At 44.5% G+C, this 14,959-nt stretch overlaps 1 long non-coding RNA gene across 3 annotated transcripts; it reads right to left on the reverse strand.

The window, feature by feature from the left end:
* Window positions 1-640: 640 nt before the first annotated feature.
* LOC133252644 (uncharacterized) lies at window positions 641-14,953 on the reverse strand. Of its 3 annotated transcripts, XR_009738015.1 has the most exons (4): window positions 14,197-14,953; window positions 13,275-13,359; window positions 12,384-12,551; window positions 641-2,153 (listed from the first exon to the last, which is right to left on the reverse strand). It is a non-coding gene; the product is annotated as an uncharacterized LOC133252644 (long non-coding RNA). The 3 variants fall into 3 exon arrangements; XR_009738013.1 differs by having other exon boundaries at window positions 641-12,551; XR_009738014.1 differs by having other exon boundaries at window positions 641-12,551; window positions 14,650-14,905.
* Between the last annotated feature and the right edge of the window lie 6 nt (window positions 14,954-14,959).

Genomic DNA, 14,959 nt, shown 5'->3' on the forward strand with positions numbered 1-14,959 from the left:
AATTTGATATCTGGTTCCTCTGACTTTTCTAAAACCAGCTTGAACATCTGGAAGTTCAAGCCAGGCTTCAGCAATACGTGACCCATGAACTTCCAGATGTTCAACCTAGACAGCATATTAAAAAGCAGAGACATTACTTTGCCAACAAAGGTCTGTCTAGTCAAGGCTATGGTTTTTCCAGTAGTCATGTATGGATGTGAGAGTTGAACTATAAAGAAAGCTGAGCACCGAAGTATTAATGCTTTTGAACTGTGGTGTTGGAGAAGACTCTTGAGAGTCCCTTGGACTGTAAGGAGATCCAACCAGTCGATCCTAAAGGAGATCGATCAGTCCTGAGTGTTCATTGGAAGGACTGATATTGAAGCTGAAACTCCAATACTTTGGCCACCTGATGCAAAGAGCTGACTCATTTGAAAGGACCCTAATGCTGGGAAAGATTGAAGGCAGGAAGAGAAGGGGACAACAGAGGATGAGATGGTTGGATGGCATCACCAACTCGATGGATAAGAGTTTGAGTAAACTCTGGGAGTTGGTGATGGAGAGGGAAGCCTGGCGTGCTGTGGTCCATGAGGTCACAGAGTTAGACACGACTGAGTGACTGAACTGAACTGAAAAGTACCTCTATTGATGACAAGGATACTTCCATCAAAAATGAATATGAAGGCTTTATTAAATGAAATGCGAATTGAAGCAAACAGTATTTCCAAATTTGTATCTTATTTTAAATGTGCCTTTGAGTTGTTCATGTCACTAAATAAATTTAACATCACAAGGAGACATTTGACTGGTTCCCTCTATCTATAAATTTGGCTCAAATGTATTTTTGCAGATTGTCTTGCTGACACAGGAAGGAACCCTGAATAGTCAGCATCCTTGGCATTCTAAAGGCAAAGGGATCAAAGTTACCAAGCTCCTTGCCTTCCTCCTTCCACCTTTCTACTCTGCCTTTTTCTCCACTTCCTTTTCCCATCAATCTCCATCCCACACATCCCAGCCTCCTCCTTGGTTTCCTTAATCTCCTTGTTTTCTCCTTCTTCCTTTCAAATATGTACCTTTCAAAGATCTCCATCCCGTTGTGCTTATGTACCCATTCTTTTTCTATCAAATTTGATGGAAAGAAGAGAAAAATTTAGGAGAAGGGGGTAATATCGATTCTTCTTCCATTAATGAGAATGTCAGCATGGAGAGGCCTCCACAAAGGCACCAGGTCTGGGAAGAGTCACGCGGAGGATGGTTCCATCCATACACTCGGCAGAATATCACTCACTCTCCTCCCATGTGAGTCTCAGGACGGGACATGTAGTTTCAACAAAGCAAACAGAGAAAGAAAAGTCAAGCTTATATAGTTCTTCTACTGCAGGGATGAATTTGCTGCAAGAATCAGCATTTTTTCTTTTGAAATCAGCTTGATTTGGCTGCATGTCCACCCGTCAAAGGTAGTAAATATTTTCAGTTGGATCTTAGAAACCTCTGCCTCCCTCATACATCCTAACGAGTCCTATAGGACATCGTTGTTGTCCAGTCACTAAGTCGCGTCTGACTCTTTGCCACCTCATGGACCGCAGCGTGCCTGGCTTCCCTGTCCATCACTATCTCCCAGAGTTTGCTCAAACATTGATCGGTGATGCCATCCAACCATCTGATCCTCTGTTGCCCCCTTCTCCTCCAGCCCTCAGTCTTTCCCAGAATCAGGGTTAGCCACCCGCAAAACTGAGGAAGGGAACTTTAATCTTTAGTTTGTGACAGTGCCTGAGGAAATGCCCATTTCCCAGGTTTCATGACCTTCTGAGGCAGGTCCCTCCAGTTCACCTTGAATCCCCCGCATCTCTGGAGCCCCTGAACCCACCTCCACTGCACTGCACATCATATTTCCCTGATTTTGCTCTTCTGGTACCTCAGCATTTTCCCTCCTGGACATTTCAGCTCCTTTCTTCCAGGAGCATATCCCTTTCCTTTTCCTATTCTTCTCTTTCTTTTCCTTTCCAAGTCTGACCGTCTAGCCAAGGAGCAGAGGGGTGAGAAAAGGAGGTAATACCTCTTATCTTTTTAGTGACAACTATGAGAATGAAGCGGAATGAATGCCTCCATAAATTACTCTCCCATGTTTCCATTTTCTATCTGCATTCTTTGATGAGTTTTCTCAAAAGCTCCTGCTAGAAATATGTGAACAAATGATTAGGTTGTACTTGCCTTCTTTTTTATTTATGTGTTTATTTTTGACTGCACTGGGTCTTTGTTGCTGCCCGCAGGCCTTCTCTAGTTGCAATGAATGGGGGCTACTCTTCGTTGTGGTGCATAGACGTCTCACTGTGGCGGCTTCTCTTGTTGCAGAGCACAGGCTCTGGGCGCACAAGCTTTAGTAGTTGTGGCACGTGGGCTCAGTTGCCCTGCAGCGTGTGGAATTTCCCCAGGGCAGGGATCGACCATGTCCCCTACATTGGCAGGCAATTCTTAACCACTAGACCACTAGGGAAGTCATGTATTTACTGTTTTTTATCTCCATTATTCATAGGTAATGTTTCTTGATTTACATTATCTCTTCATTACTTTTCCTTGTGTTCCCATGAAAAAGAGGAATTGGCTAAAATGAGCAGGTCTGGAATTTGGATGTGTGTTGCTCTCCCATAAGTATATAAACTTTATCACACCTTTGCCCAGATCCTTCCCTAATAAGTGTAATTTATAGGTGTTTTTGGGCTTCCCTGATAGCTCACTTGGTAAAGAATATGCCTGCAATGCGGGAGACCCTGGTTCGATTCCTGGGTTGGGAAGATCCACTGGTACCCACTCCAGTATTCTTGGGGCTTCCCTTGTGGTTCAGCTGGTAAAGAATCTGCCTGCAATGTGGGAGACCTGGGTTCGATCCCTGGGTTGGGAAGATCCTCTGGAGAAGGGAAAGGCTACCCACTCCAGTATTCTGGCCTGGAGAATTCCATGGACTATGAAGAGTCGGACATAACTAAGTGACTTTCACTTTTCTCTTTCATAGGTGTTTTTAAATGATTAGTCTTATAGATACTTATTTTCCCTAATATGTTCAAAAGAATGCATGTGGGACCAGTTAGACTTTTTTCAGAGGTTAACTCCAGTCATTAAATAGGTTGAGTTACTTGTGACCTTATAAGACAAAGGTCTATAAGACCAAGGCTTGCAATTCTCCCTTTATAAAAGCTCTTAAGCTGTTCCTTCTTTTCATTCCCTGTTGTCAGCACATTGGTCTGAACCCATGTGACTCTCTGGCTTAGAGGTCTCAATCTACTACTGTTGCTGCCTGTAGCAAATCCTGCCACCAGCCTGTCTGGACCACGCACCTTATCTATTTTGCACACTATCCAGCCCCCCATTGCCAGCAGATGCATTTCTGACTGAGGGCTTCTCTGATGCTACCAGATGCCATCACAGTGCCTGGGTGTCAGGCTGGGAGTTCTGGGGAACCTCAAATCCCCGCCCCCAGGAGCAGCCTCAATCAGTGACTGCTGGGAGCTCACGTATAAACACCCCGGCTCTTGCATCCCTTGGGGGGGATCCCTTGGCTCTCTGTGTTCCACACTGGCCCCCAGAGTCCCCCAACAAGGTTAATCTCCAGTTACCCAGAGTGGTGAACTGCCTGACAGAGAACACGCTTCCGGCTGCCTCTGGTTCCCACCTCTCCCCACTAGTCCCACACTGGTGTTTCCTGGCATCACCCCCATAATCAGGGATTTTCACCTGAATCTTCATCTCATTGTTGACTTCTGAAGGAACTCATTCTGAGACACTGCCTCTCATGTCAGCTCCCACTAAACAGTCGTGTTATATTGAACTTTTAAAAAGTTCAAGGAGGTTAAAAAACAACAACTTTGTTAACATCATCTCCACTCATAAATCATTGGCAACTTGCAGTAGATAAAGTACATATGGTCTTAGTCTGTGGCTTGAGATTCTATATAATGTGGCTTTTTTCTACTGGCTATAATCCTGTTTCCTACAACTTCCTTCCACTCAGAATGGAGCGTCCAACCATTCCCAGGGGCACGGTGCTCGTCTGGACCTCCAAACATGTGCCAGCGTTATTCCCACTACCCAAGTACACCACCGCCACCGCCCCCTCTGCGCCCCATTTCAGTGTATCTAAGGCCACCAACCATTGTGACCATCGTCCTCTTTATGGGTTTTTGCTGAACACACTACAAAACTTTGGTACTTCGCCTCTACTTCTTTATTCTGATATTTACCATATTTGTGTTTATTCCCATCCTGGCCTCCCACCTGAACTCTAAACCCCTCTTAGAGTAATGTAGCCATTTTCTGTCTTCAGGACCTGGAATGTAGCTCTACAAAATACTAGATGAGGAGACAAAATTCATACTCTGCCATTATTAAATGTGTGACTGTGGGCAGTATATATACATCATCTCTTGGAGCTTGTTTCTGTATTTGTGATAGATCTGTAATGTAATACTACATACAGTTTGGATGATTTGAGTGACACAATACATGTGAAAAATGCTCTCAAAACTATCAAATGGTGTCTAGTTAGCCATGATTAAGTGGTTGGCAGATAGTTCCTCCTGCTGCTGCTGGAAGTGGGAACGATCAAGTTACGTAAGACAAGCAGCTCCTTAGAGATAAAGAATGAGTGTCAGGAAAAACCAGCAAAAAAATAATATATCATTATGATGAGTTTTATAGAACCAGTTCATGAGCAATAAAATAGCATGATTCTATCTACTTCATATATTCATTAATCCTGCAAAAGTTTATTGTTTGGATGTCAGATCATTTTTCTCCTTTGCTCAGAACCCTGAGACGGCGCTTCTTTTTCACTCAAGAGTAAAACCCAAGGTCCTTAAAATGGCCTAAAAAACCCTTTCACCACCTGCAAACCACTCCCACCTTCCTCCTGAACTTGTTTCCTGTTACTTTCCTCCCTGGCTGACTCCAGCCACCCACCCCTCCCCGTGTTCCTCAAAGACATAGTCATGAGGGTGATGACTCCTGCTCTTCGGTCCTTTGCTTCAGCTCTTTCCTCTGCTTGGAAGGCTCCTCTTCCAGATGTATGCTTGGCAAACTTCCAAACTCTCCAAATCTCTCCTTAGTGAGACCTACACTGACCACCCTATTTGATATTATAACCTATTCTCCTGGTCTGGTTCTCTCTTTACTCAATTCCATTCTTTTTACTGTAGTACTTCTAACATATCTTATCATGCCCTTGTTTATTGCTTGTGGTTGTTTGGTGTTTATTATCAGGAACGCTTAGATTTGTTGACTAATAGATATCCCGAGTGCCCAGGACAGTGCCTGGGACAGAATAGCCACTGAATGAATACAGTTGCTGAATTTGTTGACTTAAGTTCTCACTGTGTGCCCGCAAATAAAATAGCTGTGATCCTTAAACTTGTGCAGTTACAGCTTAACAGTGATACCCATCTAACTAATCTTATCGACAACTAATTATGTGCCAGGCAATGTATAGGGCCCTAGAGATACAGTGGGCTTCCTTGGCAGGTCAGATGGTAATGAATCTGTCAGTAATGCAAGAGACCCAGGTTCGATCCCTGGGTCAGGATGGTCCCCTGCAGAAGGGAATGGCAACATTCTCCAATATTCTTGCTTGGAGAATTCCATGGACAGAGGAGCCTGGTGGGCTACAGTCCATGGGGTCGCAAAGAGTCGGACACGACTGAGCGACTTTCACTTTCACTAGAGATACTACAACAAACAAAGGACAGTTTCCTTGCTCTCAGATAGCTAATCCTAGCTAATCCTTGTGAAATGATATGTTGATGTTATAAAAATTCAGGTGTTAATGTATTTGAGATATTGGCCACCAAATTTAAAATTCTCGATTGTTGTTTTCACCTCCCTGTCTCGAGGACAGTCCCCACGAGCGCCCTGTCTTGCACATAGTCAACCTCAGCAATAAGGTGTCTTAAAACAAACACTGGATTGTGTAGCTCCCAAACCCTGACTTCTACACTCAGTGTGAAGTCATATTTTAATTGTATAGTATAATTTACTGTCCAAGGAGCTATTTTTTGAGACTTTTTGAGGACCTATTGCATTGAGTTGCTAAATACTAGATAATACATCAAAGAATATATGGCAGAAATTAATCTTGTCCCCTCCCCCCAAATATAGAAAAGACATAAGATTAGGCTTCCAAAACCCTGGTGACCATCCTGGTTCTTGTCTTGACCTTGCCACTGAACCAGTCATATAACACTGAAGGCAGAGTATACAGCTCAGGTCTTTCTTCAGGAGGACACCTGCTGCAGCAGGTGAGAGGTGGGTTAGCTGAAGGCCTCCAGGCTCTCAAACCTCCAGCATCCACAGTGTCCAGACCAAGACCATGGGCTCTGGGGCTGCTCCAAGCCAACAACAGGACATTCCTGTCCACCTCTCTAATGGCCAGTCTGGGCTCTGAGTCTTCACACCAGCCAGGCCAAAGAATCCTCAAAGTTGTTCTTGGGGGCTCTTCCTGTACGATCCTTCCCACATCCCTGTCCTAGGCTCTCCCTCTTACCCCACTGCCTCTTCCCTTTAGCTTTATGGAATATTGCTTATATAAATCTTACATTTATAACTCTGCTCTTGTTTCCCAGAGAACTTGAAACAATGCCACTGGTACCAGGAGTGGTTCCAGAAAGCTGATGAAAAGATGGGGTTTGAGACCAGATCACTCATCCCAGGCTGGCAAGGAGGGTCCCAGTCCAAGTGGTATGTGGGGCACAGCTAGTCCTTGGCACAGATGGTTGTTCATCTGCTAAAAAAGCAGTCACTACTGATGAGCATGGGGTCATCTGGTGGAGAGGAATGCCTTTGCCAGTGCAGTGGGTCAGGGATTTGAAAGTTATTGGGGGTTGGAGGGCGGTTAGGTATCTACAAGGAGAGTGGACATGGAGGATTCCCTGCAGAGTGACAATGAGAACTGGAATCAGATGGTTAAAGGCTCATGGGGGAGGCAGAGCCATCTCTGGTTACTTGCAAAGAGGCTGCTATCTCTGGCAGGGGAAGGGGATGATGTGAAAAGCAAGCCCAAGATTTCAGGAAGTGTGCATCTCCAGAATGTTTCAAGTGCTTAGCCAGGGCATCCCGTTACAATGGAGCCAAAGACCTGACTGGGACAACCTGAGACCATGAGCTGTGGAATGGGTGCATGAATGGGTGCCCCCGGTTTGGCTCTGCTGACGGCCCTGAACATGCGAACTTGCAGAGGTAGCCCGCACTGCCTTGTTAAGATCCAGACTCTGCTTGAGCAGGAAGATACCGTAGAGGCCTCTCCCTTCAAGACAATATCTGCTCCCCGACCTCTGCCCTCAGGAGCAGCCCCCACTGCCTCTCCTGGCTGCCTGGCCAGTCACTTGGGTTAAACCCAACAGAGGACATGCTGAGCCTGTTGAGGGAGGAGAGATTACCTCCCAGAGGACCAGCAGGAGTTGGCCAGCATCCACTGTCAGGGGAGAGCCCCACCGAGGGACTGGGGTGTGAGGGGGCTGGAAGGCCAAAGAGAACAAATGGGAAAACCTTGACTTGGACTCACTTTCTAGGAACATGGGATTTAACACTCCAGCATGGACCCTGGAAGAAGGAGGCGAACACTAAGTTTTTATTCCAGTCGCAGAGCAGAGGTGAAATGCCTGAGTTACCGCAGCAGATGGCAAAACAGGATAGAAAAAGTAGATGGAAAATAGGATCAGAAACAGTTCACACTCCTTGGAATGAACAACGGTATTCATTTACAGTTTTGCACCAGGGCTGTGTTAGCTCGCCCACCTTCTGTCTTAATATAGTCCAAAGAGATCTGGGCCATCTGGACATCCCGCAGAACAGCACACCAATTCATTACATTTGTGAAATAAAGACACGACTAGTACGCTCAAGACCTTGGTAAGAAATGTGCGTTCAAAAAGATGGGAAATAAATGCTGAAGAGTTTCAAGGACAGGCCACTTCAGTAAAGCTTACAGATTCCTAAGACTAGGACTGAAAAAAAGGAGGTGCACATTTTTAGGGTCAGGGACATGTCAGGGTATCCCTCCAAAGTGAAGAGACATGGTTGCATCTCAGATTCCCTATTACAAAGAAGGAAGTACAATGCCCGGGGAGCCTTTTCACATTCTGGCAGCCAAGTACTTCACATCTAGGAATCCTGCTCTGTCTGGTCCATGTATTGGAGGGCATGACAGACTGCCAGCTTTGAGTGGACCCCGGGGCAGGGAGGACTATACAGCAGGGCCAAGATGTAGCAAAAGCAGCCTCCCCACTTAGAGCAGAGCATCTGGTAGACCCTGTGGTGTGGGATGTGTCAGTGGTGAGAAAAAATGCAGCACAGAGTTCATGGTAAGCCCAAGGAGGATCACAGCTTAGAGCCTTGGGGTTCTAGAGCAAGGCCAGATCATCTATAATGGGGAATTATACGCATCTCCTAGCATGTTACTGAGACCTGAGAGAGGCAGTGCTTGACTATAGTGTCCAATGAGCATCCTCCCACAGCTGTCCACTGGGAGATGGGTTCTGTCTCACCCGTCATTCTGTAAAGTGAAAAGCGCCCAGCAACAATCCATTAGAACGTGGAAATGGCATGTCCTGGCTTGAGCCCAAGTAAGACCAGAGGGCATGAGTCGGGTGCACAAATAGGAAGCCTCAATCTCTGCATCACCCACATGATTGCATCAGCCCTGCTTCCTCAGCTCTCTTCTGTGGCCATAGAGCAGGGTACCTTACAAATAGCTGATGGAGGAGGAAAAAGCTCCAGCAGAGTTTACAGGTGAATTGGCAAGGTTTGGGGGTATAAACTGAAAGTAAATAGTAGCATTACAACCTCATTCAGGTGAGAGACAGTAGAGGAGGGAATCTTCCTAGTGGGCAAGAGTATACCTAGTCATCCAGGTTATGTGGAAGGAGAAATGGCCCAAGGTGAGAGCATATAGAAATTGCTATCATTGGCCAATGCCCCAACCAGTCAAGCACCTGGAAGGAAAAGGACGGTGGGAAACAAGGTCCAGGGTAAAGGCAGATGGGAATGGACATGGCAGGTGACCATTTTCACATGATACTACCCAACAAAGTGTTAGTTTCTTAGTCATGTCCAGCTCTTTGCAACCCCATGGACTGTAGCCTACCAAGCTCCTCTGTCCATGGCATTCTCCAGGCAAGAATACTGAAGTGGGTAACCATTCTCTTCTCCAGGGGATCTTCTCAACCCAGAGATCGAACCCAAGTCTCCTGCATTGCAGGGCAGGCAGTTTCTTTCCCATGAGAGCCACAAAGGAAGCCCAATCAAAAGGCATCCACAATAACCACGGAACAACCAACAAGACAAGCTGATTCAGCCAGTTGATATTGGTGAGCTTGCAACACTAGACACTCTAGAGCTGGCCTGGTGGGTACATGAACGTAGCGGCCACAGTGACAGTGACGGAGGCTACATGTGGGCCAAGCAGTGTGAACTCCCACTTACCAGAGCCAGTCTAACTACTGATTCCTCTGAATGTAGACCTGCCAGCAACAGAAACCAGTGCTGAGCCCTTGAATTGGCATTGTTTCCCAGAGACCAGCAGGTCACCTACTGATGAGTTGATGACATTGGGCCCCTATTACTCTGGAAGGGCCAGCTGTTTCTCCTCATAATATAGAGTCCTATTTCAAGCATGGACTTGCTTTTCCTGCCCAAGAGCCTCAGCCAGGACCACTGTCCAGAAGCTAAGAAATACCTGATCTATAGTCATGGAAAACTACACAACATAGCATCTGAATAGGGAACACACTTCACAGCAAAGGAGGTCATGTGATCCACAAGACACATTTCACACTGCTCCCCCAGAGGCAGCCATGTGACACAGCTGTGCATTGGCTTTTTAAAGGTGAAGCCGAAGCACCAACTCAGAGGCCGTAATCTGCAAAAATGGGATGCTGTCCTCCAGAATGCAGAATAAATCCAAGTGAGAGATCTCTATACGGTGCTATAAGATGACAACCACACAGGCCTGGAACTAAGGAGCAGAAGCAGGAATGGCCCCACTTGCCATCATTCTAAATGGTCCTCTGGGCAATTTGTGCTTTCTGTTCTTACAGCTCTGGGCTCTGCAAAGGAGACACATTCTTGGCAGAGGATAGAGCAAGAGTTCCACTGAGCTATAGATGCCTCCTGGATGTTTTGGACTCACTGTGTCCAGGACCAACAGTGAGAAGAGGAACTCCTCAACCATGTTGGCAAGAGTGATGAACTCACATCAGCAGGAAGAGCTAAGGCTGCTTTTCTACATGGGGGATGCGTGGGATCACTGTAGAGCCCAGGTGATCCACTCAGGCGCCTCTCAGTACTTCTTAGCAGATATGGTCAGTGCAAAAGGATCTCTGTAGTATTCTTCACCTTACAAGGGTATGATTACCAGAGTCTCAATCAACAGATCTTTTTACCACACCTTTCTCCTGTCCATCAGTCCCTTCAGATCAGGATTTGATCAGTATTATGGCCTGAGGCTTCTGACTTAATCCTGTTCTCTCTCTCCTTGTCTTTCACAGGCTTCCCACCCCCAATACATGTCTTGGCCTTCTGATACTATCTCGGCATCTGCTGGAAAATTCAAAGTGACATAACGGGCTTAGGTTGTTGGTTAATCTTTTCACCATCTTAAAATGAGGAGGAAAACTGAGTAGGTATATAGAGCTAGACATCACTGTTAAGTCCTGACTTAACATTTCTATAGTTTTTAAAAGTAAAATGGGAGAAATAGAAAATGATTCATATATTAATGAGCTTGCTCAGAAATCAAGGAAATCACAAGTCAAAACCAGTCACGAGTTTGCAAAGGAAATACCTTTCATAAAGCCTGCAAACAAGTTCAGCAAAAAATTAAACCAAAAACATGTTCATTGTTCCCACCTGCTAAAACCTAGTGCTGGTACCTACTGCTTGAGGAGTTCTGTTCTATGATAGTGCAGTGTTAAGTATGACTCATGGGCTTTAAGTGATACGAACTAATCTTTGATATGATCTTTCATTAAAAGTGGTATTTTATACTACAATCAGATACACTTTTATCTTATTGATCTAATTTTTCTGTGGCTCTTAAGAGTGTCACCAAACAAAGTATAATTAGGACAAGGTCAATTTTATGTTTGGTGGTGCTGGTGGTTTGATCACTAAGTCATGTCCAACTCTTGCAACCCCATGGAGTGTAGCCCACTAGGCTCTTCTGTCCATGGGATTTCTCGGGCAAGAATACTGGAGTGGGTTGCCATTCCCTTTTCTAGGGGATCTTCCCGACCCAGGGGTTGAATCTGGGTCTCCTGAATTGCAGGTGGTCTCCTGCATTGCAGGCGGATTCTTTACCAACGGAGCCACCATCTTATTGATCTGATTTTTCTGTGGCTCTTAACAATGTCATCAAAGAAAGTAAAACTAGGACCAGGTCAATTTTATGTCTACTACACAGTAACTGGAAATTCGGAATGCACAATTAATGTTTATATTTGTGCACTTTTTAGCAAATATGTGGTATTGAAAGACATAATCCGCTCTACTCAGAAGCAGTTCTTTTTTACTAAAGGAAAATGTGTTGGCAACTGCTCCGTTTCCATGGATTTATGATTCTAATAGGTCCTGAAAATAAAACCCAATCGTTGCCAAAGTCCCACTTATGTTTTACATCAATAACATGCCCTTTATCCCTGCTTATGCATTGGGAGACACAAAAAGAACATCGTTAGTTAAAAATCCATTAGTTAAAACTTTAAAGAACTGATTTGGAGGGAGGGGAGATGTATGGGAGCTGACACCTAACACTTTATTTTTATGAAAAAGAGGAAAATTGCACAAAATAGTGACAAATTAAAAAAAAAAAAAAGAACTTTTTCCAGAATACATTTGAAAGCATATAGTTCAAATTTAAACCATTTTCAATATATAATGATGTTAACTCACTGCAGGAGACCTCAAGCAATAAGAGAGATACAGTTATATCTAAGAAATTCTACTTAGAGAAACAAGTGCACTTTATATTTAATTCTCTAATTCTGGTGACCACAAAAAGAGGAACCAGAAGGTTACAGGGTTTAATCCTCATTTAACTGGAAAATCAAATCAAATCACCAACTTGAACTCCATTCCCTAAATAAGCAACTCAATTTTAGCCACACCTTAGTGTGATCTGGGGGAACTTTCCAAATTCTCAGTGGCCAGGTCCCACTTCAGACTAATTAAATCAGAATTACTGTTGTTGGGTTGTTTTTTTTTTTTAATCCACAGGTGATTCTGATGTGTGGCCAAGATTGAGATCCCCTACCTTGGATACCACAATAATTTTAAGTTTTAGCTTAACTAGAGTTATTTTAAGTTTTAAACCAGATTAAATAACAAGTCTCTGTTGCTGGATGAAAGCATATTTGCCAAGTTACCTGTAATTTTACTACAGTACTGGAAAAAGAATGGAATCCAAATGCTTGGTTAACAGTATGTCTGATGGTCTTCCAGTCCAGGGGGCAGCCGTGTGACTGAGTTCTAGGCATTTAAATAGACGGGAAACACTGCCAGGTCTTCTCCCTCTGGTATGAAAGGATAGAGCCCTATTGGGAGGAAAAAAGTGGGTTTCATCTTTTCTCCATTCATCTTTTCTCCATTCTCCCAGCCCTGAACTCTGATATAGATCTGGAAACTGAGAGTTACATGTTGCAGTCAGGAGACAACAGAGAAACAAGTCAGTCAGAAAAAGACAAATACGGTGTGATCTCACTCACATGTGGAATCTCAAAAACCTGAACGAATAGATTGATGGTTGTCAGAGGTTGGAAGGGAAGGGAGGGCATGGAGCATAGGGGAAATGGACAGGTATTAGATATTTGAAGAATTAACTTGGTTAACTGTAAAATTATAGAAAATTTTTGTTGTTGTTGTCCTGTGAAACCACAAGATACTTCCAACTGACTCCAAACAAACACTCAAGTCAATCTTACTGTGAAATTTTTGACAGCACACAGATTGGATAAATAACATCATTAATAATAATCTAGGACTTAGGTATGTGACTTTTTTTTTTCTTCTTGGTGAGAAGGCAGATGAACAGAGTTTGATGTATTGGGTTAGCCAGAAAGTTTCTCTGGGGTTTTTCAGTAAGATCAGATAGAAAACCTCAAACGAACTTTCTGGCCAACCCAATACGTTTGACAGCTACATGGATGTGTCTGAGAGGATGTGGGTGATGCAAACTGTGGTGTTGAAAATATAAATATATCTCTTTCAGGTAGGGTGTGTACAAGAAGATTTTATCATTATTATTGGCGAGTACATACCATTCTGTTTGCCTAATAGGTGCTGCAATGGACCTTCTGCCATTCTTGTTTTGTATTCTCTCCTCTTGAGCTTTCATTGGAGGATCTGTGAATTAGAGATAGTAGTCCATAGTCAGTCATTTTGAGTTTGGAGTCAGACTGACTGGATCAAAACTACTGAATGTTTCCCCTTTCTACATAACTTGAGGGGAAAGACCTGCTTAACTGTTCTTATGAGACTTAAAAGAGCTTATCCAAACGTAATTCTTAAGGCTCACAGAACGTACTTAGCAACTGTCTATGTGCTGAATAGTGCCATAGGTGTTTGGGAAGTAATGATGGTCCCTGTCCTCAAGAAGCCAAGTCTAGTGAAATACCAGTCTCAAGCCTGATGCCTTAAGAGGTGGGAAATGTGATTTGGAAGACAGTAAAATCTGATGCTTGACACCCCTGGGATCAAGTCCTATTCCTCAACTTTCCCAGTGGCCCTCCAAATGATATATCAGTATACCATCCCGCAGAACCTATGAAAGAGACTGCTTTTGGGAACAGGATCTTTGCAGATATGATTAAGTAAGGACCTCTGAATGAGAGCATCCTTGATTATCCTGATGGCCCTAAATCCAAAGCCATGTGTCTTTATAATATATGGAAGACAGGAAGACATAGAAGAGAAAGACATGTGAAGACAGAGGCAGAGACTGCAGTCATGCAGTCCAAGCCAAGGAATGCCTGGAACCGCTAGAAGCTGGAAGGGGCAAAGAATGCTACCCTAGAACCTCCAGAGGGTGCACAACCTCGCTACTAGCATGAGTTCCAAAACTGTTAGGGACTAAATTGCTTTGTTTGACCAGAGCAAGTTTGTGGTGTGTTTCTTCATCTGTAAGATGGGGATAACATCCTAAGTAGTCTGATTTCCTAAAGCCTTAAGTGGGCTAACTACCGTCTGGAGGAACTCGCAGAGGTTTAAAATGGCAAGCATTTATTGAGCGGTTGTTCAAATCATTTATTGTGCTAGGCGCTTTCCATGTATGACTTCAGTTCAGTTCAGTCAGTTCAGTCGCTCAGTCGTGTCCGACTCTTTGCGACCCCATGAATTGCAGCACGCCAGGCCTCCCTGTCCATCATCAACTCCCGGAGTTCACTCAGACTCACGTCCATCTAGTCAGTGATGCCATCTATAATTTATTGATCAGGTAACCAAGCCTCAGAGAAATTGAGTGATTTTCCCAAAACCATCCAGCTAAGAAATTGAAAGAAACGAGATCGCAATCCTAGCCAACTACCGAGATGTCCCTGTAATGCTCCCTGCTACCCTGATGGTGGGGAAGAGTGAAGGCAAAAGGAGAAGGGGACGACAGAGGATGAGATGCTTAGAGAGCATCACCGACTCAACTGAACAAACTCCAGGAGATCGCGGAGGACAGAGGAGCCTGGCGTGCTGCAGTTCATTGGTATCACAAAGAGTCAGACACGACTTAGCGACTGAAGAACAAGGAGAAGCCCGGCCAACCAAACTTCCACTTCCACAATCGGTCAGCCTCCTCTAGAAACCGCCAGCTCTGCAACCGGCAAGGGAAAGGGTTAATTACGTCATTTTGAGTAGCCACCATCACGTCATTGACCCACGGATACTTTCTAGGGCCAAAACTTCCGTGGCGCCGCACTCGCGCCTCTAGATGACGTATGACTAGACGCGGACCAAT

This window comes from Bos javanicus, chromosome 8 (assembly GCF_032452875.1).
Source record: "Bos javanicus breed banteng chromosome 8, ARS-OSU_banteng_1.0, whole genome shotgun sequence".
Classification (NCBI taxonomy): Eukaryota; Metazoa; Chordata; class Mammalia; order Artiodactyla; family Bovidae; genus Bos; species Bos javanicus.